This window comes from Ursus arctos, unplaced genomic scaffold (genome assembly GCF_023065955.2).
Source record: "Ursus arctos isolate Adak ecotype North America unplaced genomic scaffold, UrsArc2.0 scaffold_8, whole genome shotgun sequence".
Lineage (NCBI taxonomy): Eukaryota > Metazoa > Chordata > Mammalia > Carnivora > Ursidae > Ursus > Ursus arctos.
The window spans coordinates 5,292,237-5,308,857 of NW_026623100.1; positions in this window are offsets into that span (position 1 = coordinate 5,292,237).

The window sequence follows — 16,621 nt, forward strand, 5'->3', positions numbered from 1 at the left end:
TTTTGCAGAAGGCTGTCTCCCGCAACGACTAGAAGTCGAGCCAAGGTACGGAGAACTTATCACAGCAGATGGTAGGAACCAGGTAGGATCGCAGAGCGACGCCTGACATCGTGGCACTCGTCCCCTGTTCTGATGAAGCTGTCTTCTCTTTCCATGAAATACCTATCCTTACCAAAAACACTCATTCCTGGAAACTGCTTTGTCCATATTCGCTCGAAACTTGTGCTGTTCAAAAAAAAAAAAAAAAGATGAATACGAATGTCTTTTCTCTTTTCCTTTTGATTTTGCAAAACAAAGTAGGATTTATGTGGGACATTTACTTCTTTATTCCCCGAGATAGTCGCTGCCTTAAACCAAACTGACCACAGGATGTCACCAGTGTTCCATGAAAATCCCCTGGAAAGGGCATTTACCTGGTAATGCAAAACTTGTTTCTTAAAGAAGAAAGGTCAGAGCGCATGCATGCGGTCACACCTACAATTTTAAATAAAATAAAATCTGGTTTTGCAGAGGCAGCCCCAGCTTTATCACATACAATCAAAGCAGATCTGAGCCCACGTTGTCCTTGAAGAAGAGGTCCCAACTACAAGTAGAGCCACTAAACTTAACAGCCCAGAGCTGCTATTTAATTGCCCCTGAAGAGAAGTCACCCTGAGGTGGAGTTAATAACCAATACCAGATCTTATTTTTTTTCCACTTTAATTTTCTTTGAAAGCTTCATGCTCCAGCAATGTGGTGACCGATAGCTAACGGAATTGTACGTGGCGCAAACACCTTCCTTGTAGTGACATACTTAGCAAATCCCCAGATGAGAATCTAAACAGATAAAAGGGACATGAATAGACATCTATTTTTAAAAGAGAAATTAGGTAGATCACGAGCCCGGTCCTCTCTTGCGCTGTGACGGGGCTCGCACAGCCGTGGTGCAAAATTGCAGGTGCGGCTGAGAGCTCTAAGAGGCCGTGCCCAGGGGAAACATGAGGGGAAGCCGAGGGCCAGAAATTAGGGAGGCAAAGGTTCAGACTGTGTCGTAAAACATTTCTCCTGTCTCTTCATAAACGGAGAGGCCGGAGTTCTCTATAAAAAACAAACTAACAAAAAACCAAAAAAACCAGAGTGACTTTTCAAAGTTCTCTCTGCAAAAACCATAGGCCCAGCCAGCCAAAGAGCAAGGCCGCTTGTCAGCTCCTTCTTGGCTTGGATGAACCCAGTTCCAGAAGATTCTTGTTGGTTTGTGTTATCAAAGCTTGGTGAGTTGAGACAACAAGTATACGCGTTTATCAATTCCCCTGTTATCAGGGTCCTCACCTTTGCTTGATTGTAACGTGTCCGCAGACTGCAGAAGCCTATTCTTTACAGGCAAGCAGTCAGCCCACACTGGTTCATCCTCGGAACAGTATGGCAGGAAAGAGTTGGCACGGAGGCTGTTTCCCATTCTTTCATCTGTCCGTTCATGGATATGAATGGGAACATTGTTATTTTCTAAAACTTCATCTAAGCAATGCTTCTATTGGTATGGCGGCTGATAAATGCTCAATCGACCCCCCCCATGTTGAATTTCTAACTCCCCATGTCTTGGAATAGGACCATATTTGGAGATAGGGTCTTTAAAGTGGGAATGAAGTTCAAATGAGGTCATAGGGTGGGCCCTAATCCGCTAATCTGACTATCGTCCTTATATGAAGACGAGGTTAGGGCGTACACCCACACGGGGGAAGGAAGACCATGTGAAGACACAGGGAGAAGGTGGCCATCCACAAGCCGAGGAGAGAGGCCTCAGAAGAAACCAACCCTGCCCACACCTTGGTCTCAAACCTCCAGCCTCCAGGTTTGTAGGACAGTAGATTTCTGATGTTTAAGGCACCCAGCCTGGGCTACTTTGTGATGGAGGCGTAGAGAACTGTACCCAGGCCAAACTATCTCATCTTGGCAATACAAGTTCTGTAACACTAATCGCACGCTCTTTGGTTGAGCACAGCTCCTGTCTTCATGGTAGCGGCCGACACCGAGAACTTGCGGAGCGTGAGTGGGCCCAGGGACGGAGGTGCAGCCCACAACACTAGTGAGCCCGCCATTCACGCGGAATCAGACAACCGTGGGGCTGGCTGCGCTAGTAAATCTTCTGGCTCATCTCACTTAACTCGTGGCTCTGTTAGAGCAGTCTGGACGTTCGGAGCATGGGATCCCCCCCAACCCCCCCCCAGAGTCGGGGTTCCCCGCTGCGCCCTCGGGGCTCACTCCGCACAGCAAACAGTAGGCGCTCCTCAGAAGTGTTGGCACTCCTTCAGCCGCGTCCAAACTGCCACGGGTGCTTTGTACTCGGGGTAGTAACTGGCCGTGTTTATGCCGTTATGCCTGGACCAACCCAGAGGCTAGCTCGTCTCAGCCCAGCGTTCTTTCCGCTACAACACACTGCCTCATACAAATACCTGATTCATTTTTTAAAAAGCAAAAGCAAAAAAAAAAACATGGGCAAGCTGACTGATCACTGCTCTCATCACAAAGGTATCTGCAACTCAAACAAAGGATTCACCACGGAGGCTCCTTTCATTAGGAAGGTCCCCTCCTATACTGGAAATATGATTGGCTTGATAGAAATTCCACTTACGGCTCTTTAAAACTCCCCTATTTGTAAAGTGAAAGGGAGCGCACGGGGACTCCGAACACACCAAGTGGAGGCGATAATCGCACCCCGGGAGGGTTCGCTAAGGGAAGGGGTCACGGGCAAGCGAGCAAGGGATGCATTTCGCTGCCCTTGAATCCGAAGAGCTTTGCATGCAGCGTGGCCTCGCTCCACGTGCATTATGCCACTGGTTCCTTTTCACAGTCATGCGGGGGGAGGGGGGAGAACGATGTTCATCCCCACTTCACAGGTCAAAAGATGAGGCACAGAAAGATGAGGTACCTTGCTCAAGGTCAGCTTCCCCACTGGTCCAAACCGCCATGAGCATCCCGAGAAAACAGGGACTTTAGCTTGAATCTGAACTGGAAATTAGAAAACCAAAAAGAGCCACTAGACGTTCACTGACTCAAAAATAGAGACACGTATTGACCTTCTGGTTTTGAAATTGTTTAATAACTGGAAACTAGTTCGAAACTTGAGTTGGGCACCGTTTTGAGGGGTCGGTTGAGAGGAATACAAGGCTTATTTTCAAAAGCAAGTTGCTACGGTTTTCAAGGCGATGCTTTCGGTCTGAGGTGGGAGGAGGTGTGATATAAACACTTTATAACTAATTGATGTGTAAAGTAAAATATAAAGATCATCCTTCTAGTTTTGACAATTGTAGAATATTAAAAGCCTTCCTTTTTAAGGATTAAGGAAAATATTCAGGTCGTTATTTGTTCAACTCAACCATTTAATTACGTGAATGTCTTCTTCAAAATGCCCTACTACAGTCTCAGAGAATACGCGTGAGTGTTCTAGGCCATGTCTTCCTTACAATAATAATAAGCAAAAAGTAAATACAATTTGGCGTTTAAATAGCTTTCCTCTTTTCTTTGGCCACCCGGGTCTTCATTTCGTGTAATTAATCTGTTCACTGCTGGCGCCTACCACTTCTATGCAATGCTTTGGGAGGCTTCGACTTCCTGGGGTACAAAAGAGCCATCCGTGTGGTTTGATACCAGACCGTGAGCTTGCACGTGGGTCTGCGCGCACTCTGGAAACATCCTTCCTCATCCCTGTGTGTGAGCAGGGACTTCTGCCTGTTCTGAGCGTCCACGGTGTATTACTTCCTGTGCGGGATCCGCCAGCTTAGAGAAAGCAAATGATGTCGAAACCCCACAAGGCACAACGCGAGGGACGCGCTGGATGTCTGGCTCCTTTGTGCCGTTACTGGGTGTTAACTTCTCCAAGTGAATAGTGAAGTCGGGTCCCTCGCTTGGTTTTCCGTGTTGTTTCTGATACACAGAGCATCTACCATTCAGCCGGCCCTTGCCCCTCTTCCTTCCTCTACGTCTGCGCGTGGCCTCATTTCCCTCCCGGGCTGCCCCCTCCTCAGGACGTTCCTCGGCCATCCCCTGGTAGGAGAATCGCCGGGCTGGGGTGGGGTGGAGGATGAGGGGGGCCCGGGCAGGAATGACTGCCCACCTTTGATGCCTTTTCCAGCGCGATGCTCTGACTAATGAGCAGAGGCCACTAATGAAAAGTGAGGCCGGGTCTCTCCTTTTCCAGAGCTGGAGCCCATTACCCTCCTGGTCCCCACTAGCCTGCGGGCACCCAGCCTGCTTCCCGAATGGATGACTTCTGGCTCACTGTGCTGCTCCCAGTCCTGGTGCCAGTGGCCGTGAATAACCTTGCTTTTGTGCGTATTTATTTTATTTCGAATTTCTCCACCCTGGTTCTTTCCACCTCCAACCCCCCCCCCCACCCTTCACTGGCCCCATGTGGTGATGTTTCTTGAAATGTTAGATTCTTTCTTCCTCTGTCCCCCCTCCAGCTCTGGAAGCATTTTGTTTCTGTACTGCTTTGTGAAGCTGGTGCTGAGTCCAGATCCTTGGGGCTTTAAAGTTGAATTAATTATTAAACAGGAAGGGAGCGGTACTTTCAGCAGGCGCCAAGTAACTATACTTAAACTGCAACCTGGCACTGTTTTTCCCACCCTGGTGCTGTGGTTTGCTGAAGGCAACTGGAGATTTTTATTCTAGTTTTAATCAAGCATCTCTGTAAGTTTACAGGCGGTGAAGATTTGGCAGCGAACGGCTGGGAAGTCAGTGTTCATCACCTCCTGACCATTTTGGCCAAGAAAAAAAATTTTTTTTTTAAATCAGAAGTATTTTCTCAAGTTCATAAATCAACCTGAAATTGACCGCTCCCTACTGTTCACCTTTCCTGAGAACAGGATGGGCTTTTCTCTCAAACGTATGCGGATGTGTGTCTTATATTTCTATCAGTTAGCTCCCGTTTGTAGAGAATGATGATTTCTTTGAATAAAACCATCAGAACGTTGACCTCGTTGCCTTGTGGTTGTTATATTCATGGCTTTAATTTGGGGGCTAAGTTGATGATAGCAGTATTGAAAACAACTAATGATGACGTGTGGTAGAATTTCCTAATTTCTTGAACGCAGACATGGATACTTTTGAGACCCATCGGAGTTGCGGGGCCCGCTTGGCCCAGATACTGGCCACGGGTGTTCTGTCCCAGCTTCGCGAGTGAGATGGTGCCAGGATTTTGTAAAGAAACCCAAGCCCATATCAAAGGTATCAAAGTAACAGCCTGAAAGGGCCGTCTGCCCCCATGCAGGGCTCCCCCGTTTGATTTCCAGGGGGCTGCTGGCGTGTGGTGGCGGCTCTTTCCCGGTCGCAGCTGACTGGCTTTCCACAGGAAGCTGGAAAGGAAGAGCGCGCAGGCTGCTCCATTAAGTCTCCCCTGTGGCTGAATAGCAGTGCGGGCTGCTGCGGTGGGAGGGAGGCAGGGGTGAAGCTGGATGCGTAGGTAGGAGCATGAAGCATCCTCAAGAGGAAGGGGAACAAAGATTTGGTTAAAAATTTAGATTCATGCATATACATTGGGAACAAGGCAGAAAAACAGTAAGCCCAGCACATAGTACCCTCCTGCTCTCCTCCCTGCTGGCTTGTCACCAGTGTGCAGGTTCACGACTGAGCAAGGTACACCCTTTCCACCCTTCACGGTGTGGGGGCAAGCTTTCACCATACACAGCCTTCCCATGTGAGAACTGGGTAAAAATGAGGGGTGATCTGGGAGCCTTGCTAGCCAACATTCTTTTGAAATAGTTTTACTATTTCAAAAGATTTATTTCCCTTTAGAGAAATATATGTGCGTGCACGCACACATATATACATACATACATACATATGTATACATACACATATACATATATACATACACACACATATACATACACATATATACATACACACACATACACATATATACACACATATATACATACACATATATGCATACATACACATACATACATATACATACATACATACATACATATACATACATATATATATTTATTTATTCAGGCTGACAATTCTAACTTTCAAAACCATATACAATTCCTACCTCGTGTACTATCTACATCTCGACTGTATAACTTCCATCACCCTGGAAATTGAATAATGCTAAGTGAAAAGTGTGGTCTATAGGCTCATTTAAAAAGACTGGTTAGAAGAAGCCAGGTAAATTCACGCTCCCAAGAGTTTAACTGAACTCCAAATTTCAACAGCTTTCCCTAGATTTCCCTGAATCACCACCTTTCCCACCGCTGACCTTTTCTCATTATGTCACCCTGCACGCCCCGTGCCGATGCTGCTTTCGGGTCCCACTCTTGCATTTGCTCCTGTTGTTTAGGATTCTACAATGGCCGGGCTGTGATCATTAGGCTTCTGACTCCAGTAAGTAATTTAAAAAGTCAGATGAGAAATAACGCATTCCTCATCGAGCAATATTTGCAAGATTACTAAACAGACGAGTTTGTACAATTTCAACCTGCTCTTCATGTCCCGTTCCCGCCGCCCCAAAAATACGTTAAGAGCTGGTTTGATGATCAGATTTCTGGTCTTTGACTCAACAAAGTTCTTAGTCCTTTTGGTTTGAAAATGGGTTGCGACTCTCTCATCCCTCACCCGCGGAGAGTTTGCAATACAAAACTTTCAAAAATACTTTATTTAAAATAGTCTCCTAGCAGCTGCCCTAAGTCTCCTGTGTTTAGATATTAGAGCATGCTCGAAAAGGGAGGTCACGTAGTTAAAAAGGAAAACGGGCCAACGATAATCACAACACCGTAAACAAAAACAAAAACAAAAAACAAAAAAAAAGGAAAGAATTTGCGTTATAGAAGATAGGCGCTGCTTTTTCGATACCATTTATTCCGCCCAGCTTTCAAGATAACTCTAACAATACTGTCAAGACCTATAGTTCCCGGCAGCCTTCTCCCCCTGAACACCAAAAAGAAATAGTTCGGAAGTGTGTGTTTCTGTCTGATTTGTGTCAACTCCGTTCCAACAGAATAATGGGGCATTGCTGTCGTCATGAGGAAGATTTACTTTAAAGGGTGTCGTCTGGGAGGTTGTGAGAGTCCTTCCTTGCTCTTTGGAGTCTCCGTGCCGGGCAGGGCGGGCTCCCGAGCCATGTGACAGGCTCCGGTTCTCCGCTGAGCCCAGCCGCCTGCCAACTTGGAGGCCGTCTCTGCAGGTGCACGGGCCGCAGCCCTAGGCAAGGCTGTCCCTGCCTTCCCCCAAAGGTCTCGGAGCCCTCCTGCAGCCCAGCTGGCTCCAATTTGAGGCCTGCACTCAGGGCGGGAGCTGTATTGAGTTTCTTCCCTGAAACCAACAAAAGCTATTTCAGCATTTTGCTTGGATTAAAATATTTGTCCCTTTTTTCACAGGGCAGAGGGAGGACTCCTGAAGCCTCCGAAGGAAGGAAATCATTACAGGGCCCTACAGAAGTAGGTCATGTGCTACAGCTGCTCATAGTTTAAGAGGAAGAAACACGGGACCTCAAACCTGGAGCACAACTCTTTCAAAATGCTTGAGAGCAGCCCAAGAAAAACATCCTCCCGAGGCTTATCTAATAACCATGATCTGTAATCGTCTCAATGTGTGCTTGCGTTTCCTCCGGAGTTTGCACCTAGCTCCCAAGCTAACGAGATGCTGAAACAGAACACAGAAACATTTAATGAAGGGGATTTAATAGTTTGTGTTAAAGCTAATATGGTCCATTAGGAGCTGTCATTTTTACAAACAATGAAGATATGTTACCCTCTCCTTGGGTGTAAAGCCATCCCATGCAGGACCTGTAAACATTCAGTAATGATCTCTGGAACATGCATGAAAGACAATTAAGGCGCCACTGGAAAAGTCTCTGTTCCTCACGTAGTTGGTCTCTTGCTAAATAAACTCGTGAAGATCATACATGTGTCAGCACATGCTTACATCCTACGGAGGACCACGTGCGCGCGCCGCCTTCACGAAGTCAAAGAGTAGACGTCTTCTAAGTGTGTTTGGTTTGTATAAGCTCGGGAAATATCAGGGGCAATTAGTTCATTTAGGATCACAGCTTCTGTTCTTTAGTTCATGCTACGATAATAGAACCACGGCTGTGTGATGGTGGTGTAGGGAACATAAAATTAGCAGCTCACAATGCCGTTAAAGGCGCAATGACAACCTTCGGAAGCTGTTGATAAAAAAGTTCCTGTGAAATCTACATATTGCAAAGGTAGTATGTTCTGCTAGGATCCAAATACCTCTTGGAATTTTATTTTGTAATTGTGGCCGGCACCCGGCAGGGGCAGGGCTTTGGGAATTGTATACTTTTTGGAGACTAAGTGATTGTACTTGAGAAAATGAAATCTACTTGACTCGCTCTGACTTCGTAAATAGAATCTGCTCCCTTGGTCTCCCTTTTCTTTTAAAGACAAATGGCTCCTTCTCACAGGTTTTAGGTTTGGCAGAATTTGATGAAAACTTCCAACTCCTTCACGTTTCCTTCTGTGGACAAGAGGGAAAGGTGGGGGGAGTAGGGAGGTCCAGATTAAAATTATTCTACTTATTCACAGAGACTTGAAAGCCCCGGTGAAGAGTTTTGAGAAGTAGCCTCGGGCAGAACTTGCTATCAATGAAGGCCAGGAACAAAAAACATTTAAAAGCAGATTACAAATCCCTCCTAACAAAGCAAAATCAAATCACTGATCGATAAGTGCAGCTGGGTTTAAATTGTTTCCTTAAAAAGGCTTTAAAAACTTTTTTGAATGATAGGCTGGAGGCCGAACCTTTCATGCTTTAGAGCAAGTTCCTTCTGGAAAAGTCTTTCCTCTCTCTTCCAGGGAGGCCTCCCCTGGGACGAGCCAGAGTTCCTCTCTTCTTGCTAAACATGGCCCTGTGGCTGGAAAAGGCTGGCAGCATGGTTTCCAAGAATGGGAAAGATGTTCTTTGATGTTTGTCAAGTGCTCTAAGATATTTCAGCGATTTGTCCCAACAGCCTAGCTGGATTCCCAATGGTCAACTCTGAACTATTTGTGAAATGCCCAAACTGGGGTGTCTCCTATTGCTATAAAATCAACCTGAAGACTAAAGAAAATCTTTAACAAAGAAAGGCCCCAGACACTAGGTCACTCAAGCCACAAAAATGTGCTGGGTAGATTGCGGCTTGCTGTCTAGATCAAGGCCATGTGGGAGTCGAGGAGACGTAGCTCCCAGATCCATACGTAAACTCAGATGCCTAGCTCTTTTGGTGACTGAATTCAAACAGAGTTTTTTAAAAACAAGGGGAGAGGGAAAAGAAAGGAAACCAACGAGCAAGTGGTGTTCAGTTTACTCCCATATGTTCCAAATGGCACAGAGATAAGCAAAAAGGGTTCTGGTACATTTTTTTAATGATTTCATTATCACCAGACAAGAATTGAAAGATTGTCCAGATGCTATTGGAAAGATAGAAAAATGAGATTAAAATGTAAAAATAATAATAATGATACCACGAATGGCTCCCTGTCCCCAGAAACGGCCGAGGCCTGACCTGATGTGATCTTTGAAGTTAGGCCTATTTGCAAAGCAGTTTACATAAAAGGAAGGTGGAGATTAGGTAGAAAAATTTGATTCTGGCCTGGCCCTCTCTTCTCTCCAGGAGCGTCATGTGACTGGGTGGGTGGGGCAAAGTGTAACTTTAGCAGAAGAATCATCGGAGGCAAAAGGTAAAGGGAGCCTCTGTTGTTCACTTGGGCTTCGCCAGGCTGAGCTGTGGGCGGGTGGAGGGTGGCCTGGCCGGTGACCTCAGATAGCCCGTGTCACACACACAAGGATGAATGGAGGGCAGGAATTACCCCATTGTAAGAGCCACGGCTTGGGTCACAGACCTACTCCTTCCCTTTGCCTGGGCTCCTCCTGTCCGGTAATATTCAGCTGGAAGAAACCCGTCCTGCACCATTACAAAGGGTCCTGGCCACTCTCGTCTGAAGAAAGCTCTCCCTCTACTGAGGGCTCCTCTCCTGCTCATGTGGAAATGATTTACTGCCTAGCAAATGGTTTTATTATCTCGTCACGGGCCTGCGTGTCATCTGTCTAAGAAGACTGTAAGCTTCCTGAAGGTGAGGGCTGAAGGTCTTTTATTCCTGCTCTCTTTTATTCCTGCTCTGGGCTCTATTGTCCCAGTTGCTCAGTAAAAAATCGGTCTATTAGGGACGACTGGGTGACTTGGTTGGTTAAGAGTCTGCCTTAGGGGGGCGCCTGGGTGGCACAGCGGTTAAGCGTCTGCCTTCGGCTCAGGGCGTGATCCCGGCGTTATGGAATCGAGACCCACATCAGGCTCCTCCGTTGTGAGCCTGCTTCTTCCTCTCCCACTCCCCCTGCTTGTGTTCCCTCTCTCACTGGCTGTCTCTATCTCCGTCAAATAAACAAATAAAATCTTAAAAAAAAAAAAGTGTCTGCCTTATGCTCAGGTTATGATCCCAGGGTCCTGGGCATCGGGCTCCTTGCTCAGTGTGGAGTCTGCTTCTCCCTCTGCCTGCCGCTCCCCCTGCTTGTGCTCGCTCTCTCTGACAAATAAATAGATAAAATCTTTTTTAAAAATCCATCTATTAGTGGAGGGTTGATAAGGAAGCTGAAAACAGATGGCTAGTTAGCATGCCTGGGACAAGTACGGGAAGGTTAGAATCTTATCCAAGGACTCCAAGTCTGTTTAGTGGTAAGACTTTTGCAACTATGGCTCGAAGCATCCTACCTGTGGAAGGCTGGAAGCAAGAAGCCTCTTTGGGAAAGAAACCTCCCTTTGACAGCACTGCCTGTCCCCACGAGCCTTCTTCCAGAAATCCCCTGAGAGCGCGAACTTCGACTCCCGAGTCTGGATTCCAGGCCATGCTGCCCTTTTATTCCACTAAGCTAAGACCTTCCACTACCCGGCAGAAGGAGCAGTACTCCCATCTCCCTGAAAATATCTGAGGGGTAATGCGGGGTGGCTCACTGTCGTCTACTTTTGGTATGACCGTTACTTTTGGCTGCTCCACGTTTCTTTGTTCTGCACGACAAATGCACAAGGACGTGGTTGTCTCAGGGCTAAAGCACTGTCTGAACTACCTTGCAACCCTAAGAAAATTTCTCCAGCAACAGAGTTGCTTTCTAATGTTGGGAATAACCTCTCTCCGCAAAATGTTGCATGAACACAACAGAAATCAGCATGGCTACCTGGGTTTTGTAGTTGAAACATTTTAAGGGATACTTGTAAGTTAGGTTCTCAAAATTCTAACAATATCTATTTGGTGTTTCGCTTACAATTCTTTAATTTCCTTTTTTCTTTTTCTTTTTCTTTTTTTTTTAGGATTTTATCTATTTATTTGAGAGAGAGAGAGAAAACACGATCGGGCGAGGAGGGGAGAGGGAGGGAGAAGCAGGCTCCACACAGAGCACCTGAGAACCTGATGCGAGGCTTGAACCCAGGACCCTGAGATCATGACCTGAGCCAAAGGCAGATGTTCAATCAACTGAGCCACCCAAGCACCCCAACTTTTAAATAAGATTTTTTAAATTTTGGATTTTATTTTTACGTAATCTCTACATCCAATGTGGGGCTTGAACGCACAACCCTGAGATCCAGAGTCGCATGCTCCACGGACTGGGCCAGCCAGGCGCCCCTGTAACTCTTTCATTTTTACCAAAAGACACCTAACTTCCTGTTTCCGGGAATGGAAACAAACAGTATATAGAAATGAGTTTATTCTGCTAAGGGTTGATCACTGGGCTGTTCGTGCCGCTGAGAACTTCTGCCTTTGCTCTTGGAGGGGCTCGAAGGTTGGGTCTCTCAGCGGTTAACTGCCTTCGTTAACTGACGCCATGAAGTTCTTTTCACATGGAGAATAAATCACATTGTAAAGAGCAGGTTAATCTCTTTAGTTCAAAAACCATCTATCGAGTCCCTCACATGTACTAATACGAGCAAGAGCAAAGCGGCTCATACAGCCCATTTGTTGGGAATGGGGTTGTGTCAGCTTTTCTTGCTCGTGTCAGTAACTGGGACGAGTCAGGGGCTCCCGTTTACACACTTCCGGTGCTGTTTCCTTCAGTGGTTCATCAGGTGTGTAAAGGCAAGTTCGTCCCCAGATTACTGCGGTTTCAGGCTGACGCTGACACTCCCTAACAGGGGGATGGCACAATATGTAAATTCGTGCATGGGTTTTTCGTCTACATATGTCAGATAACTGCTTATTTCCCACTAATTGCCATGCTCTGAGATCCTGGAGGCAGCTGCTGGACACCTATGGGACGGCATGTCTCATTTTCACTACTCTGTGGCTTGGGTGGCCGGCTTCAAGATGTAAGCGAGAACGTCCATAAAGGGAGCGTGGCCAGGATGTGAAAATGCCAGTGAGGTCCTTAGGTCCCCACGGCCCATTGTGGCAGTTTTACCTGACTTTTTTTTTTTTTAAGATTTTATTTATTTATTTGACAGAGAGAGTGAGCAACGAGAGAGGGAACACAGCAGGGGGAGTGGGAGAGGAAGAAGCAGACTCCCAGCGGAGGAGCCTGATGTGGGGCTCGATCCCAGAACGCTGGGATCACTCCCTGAGCCAAAGGCAGACGCTTAAGGACTGAGCCACCCAGGCGCCCCTTACCTGACTTTAAAAGCACGCCCTCCATCAGTGATCCTCATGGAATTATCTGCCTTGTTTGTCAGTAGACCCACACAGACGGCTCGGTGTTTTCACCAACCTCGGCATCCTTTTGCTCTTGGACTTGGCTTATTCTGGCCTGGAAACTTTTCCTTGTGTCTGTCAGTCTCCCCAACCAGTAACCTTTTACCTCTTCCAAAACTAACTTTTTAAAGTTTTCATGCAAGTAAAAACTCTAGTAAAGCCCTGGGAAGCGTTGGTCAAATACCCTCTTGTGAAATAAAAGTTGTTTAATCAAACCTGGGATGATGTCACCTGATGACAAGCTCTCCCTTCCTTCACCGTGTTTCAAGAAACTCTCCTAATGACTCCGGAGTAAATTGGGCCCTTCCGCTTTCTGAGATCCTCCTGGTTCGTCAATACTCAGTTCAGTTTTTACCGTTTTCTTCCACTCATCCAGAATAAGTGCGTATGTATGTGTACGTGCCCGTATGCACATGTTCCTTTGGGGACTATGAATTCCTTCAGGAGGACAGGAATTATCATCTTCTTTTTAAAATTTTTATCATGAGTCCTATACTCACCGAGTGTCTATAATCCCAGAAGTCCTTTGATAAACATTGCCAAATTACTGGTAATTTTTTTTAGGCAAAATTCTCACGACTTCAATAAAAACTTCACCTGGGGAAGAAAGATAGGGTAGAGCAAAAGATCGTGCTCCAGTTCTGGATTAGTTCTGGACCAGTTCAATTCTAGAGAGCGCATATTTAATAAGAAACCCTAATAAAGAAGAAGTAATGAAAAAATGAGTAATTTGATTTGATTTTTTTTAAGATTTTACTTAATTGGGGCACCTGGGTGGCTCAGTTGGTTAAAAACCTGCCTTCGCCTTCAACAGATGACTGGATTAAGAAGTTGTGGTCCAGGGGGCGCCTGGGTGGCACAGCGGTTAAGCGTCTGCCTTCGGCTCAGGGCGTGATCCCAGCGTTGTGGGATCGAGCCCCACATCAGGCTCCTCCGCTATGAGCCTGCTTCTTCCTCTCCCACTCCCCCTGCTTGTGTTCCCTCTCTCGCTGCCTGTCTCTATCTCTGTCGAATAAATAAATAAAAAAATAAAAAAAAAAAGAAGTTGTGGTCCATATATACAATGGAATATTACTCAGCTATCAGAAAGAACGAATTCTCAACATTTGCTGCAACATGGACGGCACTGGAGGAGATAATGCTAAGTGAAATAAGTCAAGCAGAGAAAGACAATTATCATATGTTTTCTCTCATCTATGGAACATAAGAACTAGGAAGATTGGTAGGGGAAGAAAGGGATAAAGAAAGGCGGGGTAATCAGAAGGGGGAATGAAACATGAGAGACTATGGACTATGAGAAACAAACTGAGGGCCTCAGGGGAGAGGGGAGTGGGGGAATGGGATAGGCTGGTGATGGGTAGTAAGGAGGACACGTATTGCATGGTGCACTGGGTGCTATATGCAACTAATGAATCATCGAACTTTACATCAGAAACCAGGGATGTACTGTATGGTGACTAAGATAATATAATAAAAAATCATTAAAAAAAATAAATAAATAAGCAAACATGTGGGCATTCAATCCCCGCCCCCCCCCCCCCAAAAAAAGAATCTGCCTTCGGCTGAGGTCATGATCCCAGGATCCTGGGATTAAGCCCCGCATTGGGCTCCTTCCTCAGCAGGGAGCCTGCTTCTCTCTCTCCCCTGTCTACTCATGCTCTCTCTCTCTCTCAAACAAATAATAAATAAAATCTTTAAAAAAATAAAAATTTTATTGATTTCTTTGTCAGAGAGAGAGAGAGTGCACAAGCAGGGGGAGTGGTAGACTCAATCCTAGGACCCGGGATCATGACCTGAGCCAAAGGCAGACGCTTAACCAACTGAGGCACCCAGGCATCCCAAAAATGAATGATTTAAAATGCAGATTTTGGGGGCGCCTGGGTGGCACAGAGGTTGGGCGTCTGCCTTCGGCTCAAGGTGTGATCCCGGCGTTGTGGGATCGAGCCCCACATCAGGCTCCTCCGCTATGAGCCTGCTTCTTCCTCTCCCACTCCCCCTGCTTGTGTTCCCTCTCTCGCTGACTGTCTCTATCTCTGTCGAATAAATAAATAAAATCTTTTAAAAAATGCAGATTTTGTTCAATGTTTCTAATTTTAAATAGGTTTTGAGGTGAATACCAGCATAGTTTGTCATCAGATAATGTAATCTCAAGTAGACCTGAAGAATTGTTTGTACATGTCTTATGAAGGTTATTCAATCAATGTATACCAAAGATACCTCTTGATTATTTGTTTTATAAATAGGGATAGGATTTTTAATTCCATTATTTTTTCACTTAAAACTCTCTTGTGTAGGAATTGGACTATCTCACACACACACACACACACACACACACACACACGTCAGAAAAAGAAACAAAGGGCATCACCATTTTTCTGACATTCAAGAAAACTTATTTTATTCAGGAAATAAAGAATTTCTGCCTACCTACATAAAAGATCAGAAAAAAAAAATAATGGAGTTATCCACAAAGATGAAGTGGAGTTAATGTGTTCCCATCAGATGTCCTGGGATGGCTTTTGAATTTGATTTTTGAAATTCATTCAGATATACAAAGGCCAGTGGAGAGTTCATAGAGCATTGGGGTTTAGTGATCCAGGCGACTGTTCAGTGTCTAGCTTGGGAGGAAAGCAACTAACAAAGTCTGAATGACGTAAGGAATGCGTTACCATTAATCCAGAGACTTCTATAGCGGAATTTCTGCAAGCTTCAGCCAATTATAATGAGGTAGCAAATGCGGTTCTGCAGGGACACTTAGTAAAATTCTCCATGAACTAGTAACACACCCAGCTCCTGGCCCAGCTGATACCATTGTATTTACCTAGTAGTCAGCAAAAGAAAAAAAAACAATGTACTATTATTTTCCTAAGTAAAAGCAAATGAATGAAAATCTAAATCATCCAAATTGTGCCTTACAAAGGCATACTTTGACGGAGAGTTAACAGTGGGAACTGCCTAGTGTGTCGTCTGAATTAAATACAAATTTACACACCCAAATGACTAAAATAATGAAAGTGATAGATTAGTGTATTGATGCATAATCACTGTCTAGAATGCAGAACTTATGAGCAGCCTGATTTTGAGAACAATTACATGTAATTAAAGCTGTGCTGGTTACAAAAAAAAAAAAAAAAACCAAAAACCACAACACAACACAAAACAAAAAAAACCAACAAAAAACAAAATAAAAAAACCCCAGAGAAGTCCTTTGTGTATAACACCAATTAATTACTTTTTTTTTCCCCAGGGAGGATAGCTCTTAAATATCTGTGTTGCTATTTATATCTGAGCCCATTCAGGAGTGGTAGTGATATGCTCGTGGATTGCTTAGCAGTGTTCTTACAAGGCCATTTGCAACGCGTGCTTTTCAGTCTTCTTTAAAGCACTTTATAAAATATTAACATCTTTAAGACTCTAATGTAAGAAGGCTATTAAGATTTCTGCTTTCTTCACCATTAATAAAAACAAATATCTAGGCACCTGGGTGGCTCAGTGGGTTCAGCGTCCTCCTTTGGCTCAGGTCATGATCTCGGGGTTCTGGGATTGAGTCCCACATCGGGCTCCCTGCTCAGTGGGGAGTCTGCTTCTCCCTCTTCCTCTCCCTCTCTGTCCTCTCTCTCTCTCTCCCTCAAATGAATAAATAAAATCTTTAAAACAAAAACAAAAAAGCCCAAATATCTAGACCCAGCTAGGCAGTTCGTAAATCAATTTTTCTAGCTAGGTCCCCACTCCCTGAAGGGTGACTCAGGCGACATACAGCGATGCTTCTGTGTGACAATATTCTTTTCCTTGTAAGGCCCCCAAATATGATCGTATTTCATCTAGCCTCACGACAGTCCTGCAGCTCTGTGTCAATGTAGCATAAAAGGTGGTGGTCGGTGTCCATGTCCCCCAGGACCTCTTCCTTGCCTTTCGGTGAGGTGCGGGGTCAGCCAGCTGTCGGGACAGCGGGGGAGGCTCTGCCACTG